Source organism: Talpa europaea (assembly GCF_964194135.1).
Source record: "Talpa europaea genome assembly, chromosome: 8".
Taxonomy (NCBI): domain Eukaryota; kingdom Metazoa; phylum Chordata; class Mammalia; order Eulipotyphla; family Talpidae; genus Talpa; species Talpa europaea.
Genome location: NC_140075.1, coordinates 70,805,967 through 70,819,172, shown reverse-complemented (window position 1 = coordinate 70,819,172; position 13,206 = coordinate 70,805,967).

Genomic DNA, 13,206 nt, shown 5'->3' with positions numbered 1-13,206 from the left:
AAAGCTGTCAGATTATTTTCGGCAGTATGGACTGCTTTCCCTTAATTGCCACCCACTGGGGACATGTGCCAAGGAACTACTCGCCACTAGCCACACAGAGAGTGACCCAATTGTGCCTTTAGTTTCCTCTAAATACAACCTATTGATTTTCTCCCTCCCACAGTAAACAGGGTGGTCTTGGTTATTCCAAAGCAATTAGGTAGAGTATTTGGTTGGACTCTTCTTCAGCCTTGAAGGATTCTATTTACTCTCCTCCATTATAACCTTAAAGCCTTCATCCCTTATATAGCCAAGAGTTACTTTTCTGCGCCAATAAGCAAAAGCATTACAATATTAATAACCCTCAGCCACGGGTTTAGCTTCCTCACCTTCTTCCCATGCTTGGATGATTTCCTCTGCATTTGAAATAATCAATAGTGGCCTGAAATTCATTCAGGCTCACATACACTCCATGAAGTTTCCAAAATAAGCCAGTGGCAAGCATTTAATTAGCTCATTTTGTTTCTGCCAGGGCAGAGCTGCAGATTTAAGGAGTCCAAGAACTGGTATACAATATAGCTGTTACTGAAACCTTGCTTCAGCAGTAAATAGGAATGAGATTCAGAAGACTAAAAATTCTGCCTTTTATCACCCCAACTATGGCTTTGCACATGTCTCTTTGCCAATCTGGACCCCTGTTTTCCTTTGGGTAAAAAGACAGGAGTCTCTTTACTTCCCCTCTCCAGCTGCAGAGTCCTTTTTAAGTACTAGTTGCCATGCTGGAGTAGAGGAAAAAGATGCACAAAACAACCCCCTATGTGTCTCCTGAGGGGCGAGAGCCCTGCCAGAGATGGGTAGAGAGTGCAGTGGGGGTCTGCAGGGCTGTCCTGGGAGAACACGAAGTCAAGGGCACAGGAGCTGCCTAGACTTCTGCTTTTCCTGTCATCTCTGTAGCTGGGGAAGATTTATTTACTCCCCACGCCCACTCAACAATATTTATTGCAAAGCCCTCTGAAGAAAGGAAGTATCTCTTAGGATGTTTTTGTTAGACTTTTTGCTGATAGCTATCAGAGGTTTTGAAGGCATGACACTCCTCAAAGATGAGCTGATACCAAGTCTCTCACACAGGAAGAGGCTTCAGGCAGCGTGTTCCCGGTGGATAGGAAAGAGGGTGTCAGATGGCCTGAGAAGACCTCCAGCTACAGATAGGCCGGAAAGCCAGGAAGGGTATTTACAGGCTGAAGGTGAGAAGAGTTCCTGGTCCTTTTCATTGGTTCCTGAAGCATACAGAGCCATGATCTTGGGACAATAACCCCATCATGTTTGGCCCTCTCCTGCATGGGAATCTAGCCTGTTTCCTTAGGGGAAGGCCCAGAGAATTCTCAGCATGTAGTCTCGCCTCCTCACCTTATTATTGGTTTGTTTAGGCATCACATCAAGCTGTTCTTGACAGGTTTTGATATGAGGCAAAAGTTATTTTTACATGTGACTAGGCATAATGGGGACAAAAGAAAAATGTAAATAAGAAACAAAAGATAAAATTTAGGATTTTGGTGGTATAAAATTTTTGCCATGTCTCACATGGCTGAAATTGGACTCTGAACTCCCTAGCAATGAATGCACATCAGTTTCCTGATTCACAAAATCAATGAGACAAGAGCAAGCTAACTATTCAGGAGCAGAACAGATTTTTAAAGAGGTAGCATAGGTAGTAGTTTGGAGACTGTTCTTTGGAGCTGGGTTCCTGAGTTCCATCCCTAGCTCTATGACTCACTAGGTATGTAAATTTGGACAAGGTATTTAATCTTTTTGTGTTCAGTTTTCTCATCTGTAAAAAAAAAATCAGAAATTATGGTATTTACTAACAGAAGTGTTTCACAGATTAAATGAGTTAATATGCATAAAGCACTTTGAGAAGTGATGAGTTCTTGGTAGCACTCGATAAACATTAACATTTATTATCATTTCTGAGATTGAGATCAGACAGAAAGTTTCTCCTTGAATACCATTTGAGAGGATGCTGTTTAATAAAAAGGACAATGACCCTAACAAAATCTTATAGGATTGTTGTGATTGTTGTTGATGTTGTAATTTATGATGCATTAAATCATTTGGAGGTCCGTATATCCTTCATGCACTTTCATTAGTAATACTTTTACAGCTGAGTTTTCAATAAGTTTTCAGAGTTGTGAGTATGAGGTTATACTCCATGAGTCTACCTGGAATACAGATATATACTTACCTATTTTTGAAAGTATAAATGGAAGATGACTTTGCTCCCACATGGAGCCCTTAACACTTAAGGACATGGCCACGCATTTGTCTTTGAGTAGTTTTGAGCATGTATAGTGCATAGTCAAAAGGGTGGTCAGTGTCTCAAATTGAAGGTTTTGAAATTGAAATTACACTAATTTTAGCTTAGGGGAAAGGTAAAATAAGATATGTAAACTATACCTTGGCCATAGATCAGTTATTAAAAAATGTCTAGGTCTAGTTACCTAAATGAATTATAGTACTAATAATTGACTAATAATCATTCCAGTCAAATGATATTATGAACTAATAATTACATAGAGTTTACAGTATGCTAGGCAGTTCTAAGTGTTTAACTCAGAGTAGTAACATGAGACATATATTTTTATCATCCCCATCTTATAAATGAGTCATGAACTATTAAGTGGCAAGGCTGGAATTGAAACTTGGGTAGATTGTCTGCTGAGTTCAAATGTTAGCGAGATGATTTTATTTTAGAACATCTAACCCATATGTATCCTTTTTTTTTTTTTGTGGCAGGAATTTTATTTTATTTTAATTTTTTTTAATTAATAAATTTTATTTTTATATTCCCCATACAATTGCAATTCCCCCCATTCTGACCCCAATCCCTCCCCTCCCACCCCCCACCCCCCAAAAGTGTCTCTGGTTCATAGTTTTTTGTTGATTTTGATTTTCACTTTCTTATAGTTATTCATTTTTCCTGGTCCCTTATTTAAGTTTTCTAGATTCCTGTGGCAGGAATTTTATACAGGCCATTCCAACTGGTGAAAAAATGTGGCCTGTGAGAATGTTTTTCCTTTCCTGGTCAGCCCAGGCAAAAATGGTACAAATATACAAAGTAAAAGCAATGATGGCATCTTTAATGTAGTTCCCACCTGTTTAGTTATAGATCTGAAGTCTGGTTGTGGATTAAAAAGCAGGTTCTCATTAGACATCAGTAATGAAGGTCAATAATATATCAATCTTGTGATCTCCATCTCAAATCAATTCCTACCTGTTGAAATATAAAGATGAAATCTAAAAAAGAACATACATGGTCTTATGTAACTCTGAAGACATATCTTTGCAAGTGAATACGGAGTTTGTCCATGATCAGTAGTGGAATAACTATGCCTAAAGGTCACACCCTCCTACATAAAATATTGTCTCACTGGGCCTACACTTGTAATTTATCAAGAAGGAAACAGACATGCTGCTATCTGTAGAGTCTGCGGAGTCCTGTTCTGTGGTCACACGCTGCAGCTCCCTGTAGCTGGATCATTCCAGCATGCGAGTTCTCTGTGACTTAGCTTTTGATCTAGCAGAAGTGTAACATTCAGCAGCAGCTGTCTAATGGGGAGCTTAAATAGTTATTACTGGGTGGGAATGGAAGCTATAGAGCAGTGCAAAGCCTGGAGCCATTTCTTGCTTCTCTTTAATTTCTTCCTTTCTCCCTTTTTTGGCTTTCTATTATCACCATTCTTCAATGGCAATTTTATTTTATTGTTTCCGTAGAGAACATCAAGAACACTCTATCCCAGGGGGCCCACCAGACGTTCCTATCATGGCTCTCCACCTGGCCACAGATAAAACTCCTGAAAGAATACCGCAGATTTTTTTTGGACCTTTCTCTTTCTCGCTCCTCTACCTCTTTATATATATATATATATATATATTTTTTTTTAAGATTTATTTTATTTACGCATACAAGGGCTGGAGAGTATAGGCCATAGGTGTGTGTGGGGGGGTGAGAGGATTCACCAGAGACATAGTGGGAAGCAGAGCAGGTGGACTGACTGAAAAACACTGCTGAGGGGACCAGCGGGTGAGACAGGAGAGATCTGCTGCGCCATGTGGGTCACCTCTCTGTGGGTTGGAACTTGTGCTGCAGTGGCTGCAGATAGCTTCATAGTGCTGAGACTTAACCCCTTGCACCACCAGGGAGGCCCTTTCTTCTACCTCTTAACGTCAGACATCTCACTTCATTGTTTAGTGTCTGCTAGATTTTATAAGTATTTCATTTTGTTGAGTCACACATTATGTTGCTGTCTAATATTTGTCTTTTTAATTCTGACTTGCCTTAATACACATAATTCCCTCAAAGACCTTCTATTTTGCTGTCAATGGCAACATTTCATCTTCCTGTATAGCTAATAGTGCTCTATTGTGTGGCTATATCACATCTTCTTGATCCAGCCCTCTGTCAGTGGGTGCTTAGGTGGTTTCATGCCTGAGTTATGCTGCAATAAACATTGTAGAACGTGTAATTTTCATGTTTTTCAGACAGAGCCCCAAGGATGGGATTGCTGGGTAGCATGGTATTACCATTTTCAGGGTTTTTTTTTGAAGTTTTTAAGTTTTAAGGTAAATCTAGAGCACTTTCCAAAATGGCTATACTACTTTACATTCCCACCAACAATGTAATAGATTTCCCTTACTCCTCACACTCTCCAATACTTGTTGGGGTCTTGTAATATGTGTCATTCTCACAGGTGTGAGATAGTATCTTATTGTGGTTTTGACCTACATTTCCCTTATTAAAAGTGATGATGAACATTTTTCCATATGTCTATTGGCATTCTGGGTATTCTCTTTCATGAATCATCTGTTCAGACCTGTTGCTCATTTATTAATTGGGCTATTCGGTTTTTATTGTTAAATTATATGGTTTTTATATATCTTGTATATTAACCCCTTGTTGGTTGTGTAGTATACAAATTTTTTTCTATTCAGTGGGACCTCTTTTTAATCTTCTTATTTTCTTTTGTTGTGCAAAAGCTTTTTATTTTATGATATTTCCAACTGTTTATATTTATTTTCCTTACTATAATGACTGAGTTTTCAAAAATCTTTATCACTGATGACCTGAAAGGTATTGTCATTTTTTTCTCTATATATTATATTGTTGCAGGTCTTATACCTGTTTTAAATATATTTTTTTGTTTGTGCATGGAGTTAGAGAGTGATCCAACTTCATTCTTTCACATGTGGCTGTCTACTTTTTCCAACATCAATTGTTAAAAGAGACTCTCCTCATTGAATGGTCATAACCTCTTTATCATTAATTAAGGATTGGGGTGTGTGTGTGTTTATTTATTTATTTCTGGCCTTTTGATTCTGTTCCATTGATCCATGTTATCTATTTTTATTCCAATACCATATGGTTTGATTACTGCTGCTTTATAGTATAAAGTCAGGCAACATACTTCTGTTTCTTTTTTCCTCTCTTGAGTTTCTTGGCAATCAGGATTAGGGTGTTCTGCTGCAAACTGGGGGCGTTTTAGTGGTCATTGCCCATTTGGTTTTCCAGGCTCTCATCATGCCCAAGAAAATGGCCATTTCCTTGATCTTCATATATGTGTGCCTGGAAGATACCATCACCTTTTGGGTAAATGCTCTTGGGCTAACTTTGCTCATTCTCTGATTCTATAATTTGGGGGAAATAAAGTTGCCCTTTTAAAAACTGTACAGAATGCACACAGTTACATCTGTATGACATTATATTTGTAGAGTTAATAAAAGTATATACAAACAGGGGCCAGGACACACTTTTCCAAGCAGTCCTTTAATAGGCCTAGACACGGGAAATCTCCCCCAGTACTTTATTTGTTTAGATTTTATTTTTTAAATTTATTTTATTTTTAAAAAAATATTTATTTATATAAGCACTGGGTACAGTCAGAAGTGTGGGTGGGTGAGAGAATTCACCAGAGAGCGGAGAGCAGAGCAGGCAGACTGATGAAGTACATTGCTGAGGGGAGCAGCGGGCAGCAGGAGAGGTCTGCACACCATGTGGGACCCTCACCCGGTGGCCGGGGATCGAACTGGCGCTGCAGAGGCTGCGGGCAGTCTCGAAACCCAGCGCTCAACCACTGTCCACCGGGGAGGCCCTAGATTTTATTTTTACATATCTGTTGTTGAATACACAGGAGTACTACCTAGACTCAGCAAAAAAGTAACTTGGAATCTATCAAGTTAGTTGGGTTTATAGAACTGGGAAAACAAGCTTTGCACTGTTAGCCAAGACCTGAATTTCTGAGACCTCTTTCATCAAATTCATAGCTCTGATAACAGTTTCCCTGAATCTGCCCTATTTATACATCTAATGGTCAAAATCATATTTTATCAGAGATTAATTATAAAGTATTTTTCAGTGTGATAAGAAGTTTATAATAATATTTAATTTTTGAGAAGTCCCAGATTGTTTTAATTACCACAATGTAAGTTTTACAGTTTTGTTTGCTTCATTCTGTTTTGGTTTTCCTATCTAGCCATTCCTAGCTCTCTTTAGTTTTTATTTAAAAGGCACTGAAAGGGAAAGTCTCATGTATTTAACTGGAAATTTAATCCAGTATGGATTAGGCAGGTTTTAGGTTATTAGCAAGAGATTGGAAATGGGGGGAACAAAGAAATTTCTTCCCCTAAACATTGAGGCAAAGTTTTAAAAGGTCATAGGTTGGCAATAGAACACTAATAGATGTTGAAGGCCCTTCACTTTATTCTTCTTTCACAGAGTTCTTAATCAGTCCAGGAAAATATGAATGCAGACTGATTCTATAATGGATATACTTAGACTTAAAACTTAGGGAAAATTGACTCTTTCTTTGTGGTCCTAAATGTTAACTCTAAGGATAATAATAAGTAGACAAGATCTGGTTTTAATATAATATTTGATTCTACTCTTTGCGGCAGACATATAGTAAAATTCTTCTTTAATTTCCCCCTGAGCTACCACTTAGTACTAGCAGATTCTTTTCATAATGAATTTTAGTGAGCTTCTAAATCCCTCATCCCACAGATAATTAACCCATTCATTCCCAAATGGTTCCTGGTGAGTTTCCTTGTGCTCACTGCAAATCCTGGTGTCCAGGGTTTTAGAGATAAGTAACTCTGCCATGGAAGATACAGAACAATTTGAGATTTAAACATCATCACAAAAGACCATATGGGGAGCAAACATTGTAAACTTTGGAGGGAGGAAGGGTAAGTATAGGGAGGTAGGAAAAGGTAGAGCCCATTTTAAAAAGCCAACACATTCAATTCCTTACCATTGCCACACTGTTTTGTGGGGAAGACTCTTATTCAAGGGCAAACACCAGGGACCTTAAAAAACCCAAATAAAATCAACTAAAGACTTAGAGCATGTCACGCAAGGAAGCTGTTTCCTCAGGCAGATGGGCTTTTCTCACATCTCACAAGTCAAGCTCAGCCAGTCTGAGGTGGAGTAACAACCAATTCCTGGAATTATAGAACACTTCATATTTTCTGGGTCAGGTCATTGGTACTGGGGTGGGGCTCAGTGCTGAATCATTTACATGTGGCATTAAGAATTATCCCCAGATTGAGCGCTGGGCTGCGAGGCTGCCCACAGCCTCTGCAGCGCCGGTTCGTTCCCCGGCCACCGGAGAGGGTCCCACCAAAAAAAAAAAAAAAAAAAAAAAAAAAAAAAAAAAAAAGAATTATCCCCAGAGAGTGTGGTGTTTGAGAGCTGGGACTTGGGTGGCCTGAGGATTTCATCTTTTAGTCAAGAAAGAACCAAGGAGAAAATTACTTTTTGAAACTGGGAGTGAGAGATGATACAATGACCTTCAGTGGAATCCTACAAAAGGATCCCACAATAGACAATGGGACAAAAGTTGTGTTGTAAAAATAGTCAAAGTTCTGAAGGTTATTTGATTTGTCCTATAGACCCATTCATTTCAGTACATTCCTCTCCTTGCAGAGGCCAGACAGTGACTCTGGGAGAGTCTGCCTATCTGAAAGTGTTCATCATCTTGTACATTGAGAAATATTCCAGGATTACGTTAACACATGGTCTGGATTGAAACAGGCTTTCCTGTGTTGCCTAATGCAACTGTACAGAACATAGTTGATGGTGTGTTTTATGCAGTTGAAAAATCTGCCTATTTCTGACCAGTAATAACTTTTATAATGAAGGCTTTGAGCTCTACAGAAAGTTTTTAACTTCTACTTTGCTGAGGAAGGACCTGGAACAACATGGAAGGAAATCTATTAGAGAATCACTGAGCTTGAACCCTGGAAAAGAATCTTCCATTGTCTTCCCCCCACAAAGAATAGAGAGAAGGGAAGATTCAGTGCCACCTAGCTCCTCCCTGCCATCAGACTACCGTCCTTCCCATCTGAGCACTTCCTGTTGACACACTTCACTTAAACTCTACTGAGATTCCCCAATTATCATTTTCCCCTCTTGCTTTGTCTTGTGTGTATGGTCTCTCATACATACTCTTTCTGAATCATTCAAGAATAATTATACTGTAAGTAAAGGCTTTTTGTTTCCCTTTAATGTATTTATTTATATTTTCATGGATTCCTCTTTCTCTTCATTGATTATAATACATTACTACCATTATCTATTTTGATGCACCAAATGTCCTAGATTTGGTTAGTGAGACATTGCAGAGTTTTATCCTAAAATATGTACTTCCTAAGACCAAAATCATTCTATATAATCACAGCACAATAATCAAAATCAAAACATTCAGCAAACATACATTATTATGATCTAATCCATAGTCCATGTTAAAATGTATAAGTTATCAGTCATCTCAATAGTGTGCTGTATAGCTTTTCCCCCCATCAGGATCTAAATCAGGATCACGCATTGCTTTTAGCTATCTTATCTTAGCCTTTCTTTAATGGCCCTGGCATATCTTAAGAGTACAGCCAATTATTTTGTGGAAATTATTTTAAGTTTAGTTGGTGTTACTTCATGATTAGATTCAGATTATGTATTTTCAGTAGGAATGTTATAGAAGTGGCATTGCTTTCTTTTCAGAGAACTATGACAGAAAGCTTATAGTTTAAGTTGCCTTCCAGATTTCTCCACTGTAAGGTTTTATTTTTTATTTTGAAGTCAATAAGTGATTTGTAGGGAGATATTTTGAGGCTATGTATGTATCCTGTTCTTGTCAAACTTTACCCGCTAGTTTTAGCAATTGTTAATGGTTCTTGCTTGAATCTGTTATTACTATGGTAGTTGCAAAATAGTGATTTTTCTGTCATTTTTTTCTATATTTATTTGTTGACATTCTATTGTAAGGAAGAGCTTTCCATCATGTTTGATTATGTTTATTTATTCCTGTGTGAGTACATTCAATGGTTATAGTTTAGTATTTTTTTATGGTCAAATGTCCCAAATTTGGCCAGTGGGAACACCTTCAAACAGAGTCCAATGTTCTTTTGACATGTCTACATAATTATTTGAGTTTTCCTTTGGGTAGACAAGATATTGTAAGATCATTTTTTGGTCCCTGAAGCTGTCTTTTATTCCAAGGAGTCCTGGTTCCTTTAAATGCAGAATAATATTTAGAAACCAATGTCTGGGCAGCAGATACTACTGCAGTCTTATTGTTTCATCAGCAAACGGTTATGAAATAACTATATATGTGAATATCTACATGATATTTTATATATATGTGTGTGTTATGTACACATGCACACACACCATGGATACACACTAATACCTCTGGTTCTAGTCCAGTGGCCTGGGGTTTACTCTAGGCTTTCCTTTCCATATTAGTAAGTTTATTCATGAGAGCTGTGTTTTTAAAAGCCATATTTACAATTAGAATAATTTCAAGGGAAAGTCTGCAGCGGTAATAGGAAGCACCAGGGAAAACTGCCATTGAAATCTATTTATGATGTGGTTTCTCCTTGATCACACTTCTTGCTGACTAATGGTAAAACCAATAAAAGTCTTTAAATTATGGTAAAGTAGAAATTTAGAAAGCCATTAAAATAAAAAAAAAAGAGAGAACATAAAGTGAAAGAGAAGTAAAACTCAGAAGTCCATGATAACAGAGTAAGCTTTTATGGAAAGCTGTGTGGAGATTGCTCAACCTACTAAAGATAGAGCTACCATATGATCCAGCAATTCCACTCCTAGGTATTTACCCAAAGGGCACAGAAACATCAACTCCAAAGAGCACCGGCATCCCTATGTTTATAGCAGCACTGTTTACAATAGCTAAGCTTTGGAAACAACCCAAATGCCCAAAAATAGATGACTGGATCAAGAAGATGTGGTACATATACACCATGGAATATTACTCAGCATTCAAAAAAGATAAACACTTGCAATTTGCAGCATCATGGATGGCACTGGAAGGGATCATGTTCAGCGAAATAAGCCAAAAAGAAAAAGAAAAATACCGGATGGTCTCACTCATAGCAGGAATGTAGAAAACCTAAATAAGGCACCAGGAAAAAGAATAACTATAAGAAAGAAAAAATCAAAATCAGCAAACAACTATGAACCAGAGACTCATTATGGGGGGTGGGAGGCAGGGAAAGGAGGGATTGGGGTCAAAATAAGGGGGTTGCAATTGTATGGGGAATATAAAAATAAAATTAAAAAAAAATAACAAGGTAACAGAGATGAGATTTAAAGTAAAAGATAGGTTACAAACCAATGAGGTAATAGGTTAAAAACATAAAAAGTGAAAATCTAAGAAAAAATATTCCGTGAACTCCTGGAAAGTTAAAATACTGAAAGGGAGTAATGATTAAATACAGGATGTATGATAGAAAAAGATAAAACTTAAAATGATAAAAATTTGGGGAATTGTAATTAAAGAAAACAACAACAACAAAGAAGCTGAAAGACCAGAAGTTGATGGGGAAGTGAGAAGTGAGAGGTTGTATGAGAGAGAGGGAGGGGGCGCCGTCACCAAGACCATGCAGTTCAGCTTTTCTTTCTGGGGAACGAACTTCCTGTTGTAACTCATTTGTCCTTTATGAAGCTAGAGCCGGCACTTCTCCTCTGTGTCAACAGTCAGTGGGGATGGCTGGGCTGACCTCCTCGCAGCCAGCGGTGGCACAAGCAAGGGCAGAATAACCTCTGAGTTTTAGGAGCCTCCCGTTCATTTTTCCTCCAGTGCTTTATCAGGATTGAATGCCCCGAGCAGACCGGGCCTAGACGTGGACATGATGGCTCTTCCTAAGAGTCCAGTTGGTACAGGAGGAAAAGCAATGACTTGGAATTTGGGAGACATGGGTTTTGTACCAGGTTCAAGCTAATGTAAACTTGCATAAGCCATTTACTTTTCCAACATGTTGTATTTATTTACATTTACCTGTTAATTTCCTTTACCTGTAAAAGGAGAAACTGACAGTGCTCTCCAATCAATATTGGGCTGCAGATAAGTAAAATACAGAATTTTCCATTGGAGATTCCCAGATCAAAATCTATAGTAGATGTGTGAGGAGAAGTTTGAATGAGAGGACAGGGATACAGAATCTGAGCTGTCGCTGAAGAGAAAGATGGGGGAGTTGGTTGGTGCACACCATTCATTAAAGTTTGATGCAACAATTCCCAAGCCTGAGGTTGGGAAAGAATGGTTGATTAGTTTCATTAAATTTTTTTTATATGTCAGTAAAACTCAAATTCAGTCGGGAAAGCCTAAGACTCAAGTCAACAAGAGCATGATGAGCCCTGGTAGTTATTCAGATTGTGAAGTTAAAACAGGAAGTGGTGCCGATTCTATCTGACTTGAGCCTGACCTAGTAGACTCTGTACGCATGTGAAGGTGCTTCTCACTGGCACTTGTCCATGGGTGTGTGTGCGGCTGATGTCCCTTTCCATGTCACACTGGGCATCATAGCGCCACACTGGGGCTTGCACTGCTGCACCTTCGAAGCCCTGGGTCCCAGGAAGGAGGGTAACATGATTGCCAGACACCCATAAGCCAAGGGCAGTCAGGGGAGCAATGGGGAGAGTTGAAGCAGCAGGGCCCCGGCTCTGTGGCTGTTCTCTGTCCCAGGCTTTGCCTCTAGCTGGAATTCCCTGTTTCATCTTCTAGTTTGTGTTTTGGGCTTGGGCTTGGTATGGTTTTGTTTTTGTTCCTTTTTGTGAGAAATTGGTGGGAGGATGGCAAGATTGGAAAGAAACATAGCTTTTCTTTCTGGTCCTTATTTGGATCCTCAGTCCCTGCTTCCTCTGTGTTGCCATCACCTTTTGCTGAGTCTCCTGTGATTCCTTCCCAATATCAGTCAGAGGCCTTGACAGGATGAGAATTTCTTTTCCCTTTTGGTTGCAACACACCAGCTTGCTTGCATCAGTTTCTCTGTATGCCATCCCTCACTCTACTCTTCAAAAAACTTAATTCCCTGTGAGACTGGAAAGAAAGGTGAATGCAGACTGATTGAGAATCTAGAGAATGTCTGCTGACTTAATCAGCACATCTGTGGTTATGATCACAATGGGCACACGTGAAGGTGGACACTGGGGAGTACAGCAGATAATCTCTGCTTGCTGAAACTTCACAGCCTATCTGGGGAAATAAAAACCTTTTGCGTGAAGAGTTGGAGAAAGGAGTTAATGCTAATGCCAGATGATACAAGGCAGGTAGTGAGTAAGGTCTGGGGTATGGTATAGCTATTGACTATTAACCGGTTTAGGAGAGTGGGGGAGAGTTGCCTGGAGGACCCACCTGGATCCTCATGCAGAAGGAATTCAGCTGTGGTCGCCACCTCCCATTTACCCACAGCTGTGAAGTTTACAAACTGCTGCATTTGTTTGTAATGCACCGCTGCATTTGTTGGGTCCTCCAGCAAAGGAAACTGAGACTCAGCCAGGTCAGGTAGAAGCAACGAGCCCAGGTCTCCTGCCCAGGGACTCAAGCTCTGCACCAGAGGAGCATCCCCTGGAAGAAGGTGACCGAGTTACGAACTGGGAGGAGAAGCTCCAGGAGCAAGACCACCTCAGGCAGGGAAGTGAATCTGAGGGATCTTAAAACTGGAGGTGAAGGTGTCTGTTAGGGAAATAATTGGCCTAAGTATGGATAGCAATTGATTTCCAGTACACCGACTGTCCTTTCAAGTGGTGGCTCAGGGCCAAATTTACTCTGAAGCCATGTTGGGTATGCATGTGCTTTAAATGTGTGCATTAGTTGCCTATATTAAAAAATGAGGGGCTCTCTAGCTCTCTCTCTCTCTCTCTATCACACACAC